General features: G+C 51.2%; 1 long non-coding RNA gene across 1 annotated transcript in view; it reads right to left on the reverse strand.

Annotated features, from left to right (window-relative positions):
• LOC110394071 overlaps positions 293 to 1,877 on the reverse strand; it is a 2,226-nt gene continuing 641 nt past the window's right edge. The window contains exon 2 of the long non-coding RNA XR_002435354.1: positions 293 to 871. This is a non-coding gene — a long non-coding RNA (uncharacterized LOC110394071). The remainder of the gene's footprint in view (positions 872 to 1,877) is intronic.

The following is a 1,877-nucleotide window of genomic DNA, read 5'->3' on the forward strand; positions in this document are numbered from 1 at the left end:
ATAACCAGAAGTTATATATGTACTAAAAGAAATGTGCCCCAAGTGATTTTGTAGACAGACTGCAACTGAGATCAAAACGCATATGTGCAGATTTAGGATTTGTTTGTTCTCAAATCAGGCATTGATAGTTGGGGTAAATGGCGTGCACTAGCAGTCTCAATGAAAATTCATAGAACTACAGAAACATTGAGGCTGGAATATGTAAAACTTAAATGAATATTCATAATCTCTCCTACAATTTTGTCACCCTGTGTTGGATCACTTTAAAAAACGACAAAACAAAACATCACCATTTGGAACCATAACAATTCTATTTATTGCTTCTTGGCTCCTGGCATGTTGTTACACAAAGCAGAGTTTTCCCATGCAAGAAGAGGTCAAGCAGAGGTAGAAGAGGGCTGTTTTGGCCTGGGCTGAGTCACACTCCAGCTTCAGTTGTTATCCTAGACCACTTAAAAAGGGTGGGTTCAGTTCATCCACCCCAGCAAACCACACAATACATGTTTGTAGGAAACCCACGTTTCCCAGGATGAGTTTTCAGTACATATTGAGATACCTGCCAAAGATTTGCCCTCACAGTGAGCCTCTGAGAAGACTCTACTAAAGCAATGAACTGCAATCTCTTAAATAAGACAAGCAGTATGATGGGATGTGCTAGATTATATCTCCCTGTGTGACGGTGTAATGTGGCTTCAATTTAATCAGAATTTCCACAAAGATGCTCAGATGATAATACTCTTTCCTGGTCTCTGCAGAAAATGTGAGAGCCAGTGTGACCACACTGACATATCTCAGCTCTGACTTTCATCTTTCTTCCTTTATTGCTTTCTTCATCTTCTCATCTGCTTCTTGGCTGTCTTCCTCATCATTCCTGTAAACTCAAGGGGAAAAAAGTCTTGATCTTGCTGCATGTGCCATTCTCCCTTTTAAATCCTCTATATTGTCATTTGAGATGTGTGTTCAGGATGAGCATTTTGTAAAGAGATGCAGAGATAACTGGTTGTGAGGGCACCAGGACACCGCTGATGGAGGATTCCCTGGAGGTGTTCAAGAAACATGTAGATGATGTACTAAGGGACGTGGTTGACTGAGGGGAATATTGGTGGTAGATGGACAGGTGGATTGGATGATCTTGGAGGTCTTTTTCAGCCTTGGTGATTCTATGATTCTATGATTTTACACCGCTGGTGAGCTCCTAAACTGGAGAGCTAGCAGGGGACAAGGGCCATCTGGTGATGCAAGACCTTGAGCAGCCTGGGAGAGGTGCATGATGCTAAAGGACAAACCAAGAGGAAGGGAGAGGATAAGTCTGCACCTCTCCCTTGGCCAGCTACTTGTTGGACCAGGAAAACAATCATAGCTGAGCACATGACAGGATGCTCCCTCCAAGCCCTACTGCTACACCTGTGCTTGGGAGCGCCCTATTGCTCTCAGGAGGAGTGAGAGGTGGCTGTGCGGCAGGCATGAGAAGGAGCTGCACATCTCCAGCCTCCGCCCAGGAGCACGGTCGGCCGCCCCTAAATCTCCACAAGGGGCAAAGTGGCAGGGAGTGCCGGACGGTACCTGACCCCGCCGCCTCAGCACGCACGAAAAAGGCGGGCCGAGGCGGGGCAGGGCGTGGCGGCTGGGGCGGGGCCGGGCGGCCGGGGGCGGGCCGTGTGAGGGCAGGGCCGAGGCGGGCGGGCGCAGGTGCCCAGGTGGGGGGGCGGCGGCGGCGGCCGTCCTGCAGCCATTTCCCTGTGTCACGGCTCCGTCTCCTAGCAACGGCTCCGAGTCCGGCCGCCAGCCGCGGCAGCCGCGCACCGCCCTAAGCGGCAGAGACAGCGGCTCCGCCGGGCCGGCGGGCGGGCGCTGCCGAGGGGCGGCCCCGCGGCGGG

The sequence above is a fragment of the Numida meleagris genome, chromosome 2, assembly GCF_002078875.1.
Source record: "Numida meleagris isolate 19003 breed g44 Domestic line chromosome 2, NumMel1.0, whole genome shotgun sequence".
Taxonomy (NCBI): Eukaryota; Metazoa; Chordata; class Aves; order Galliformes; family Numididae; genus Numida; species Numida meleagris.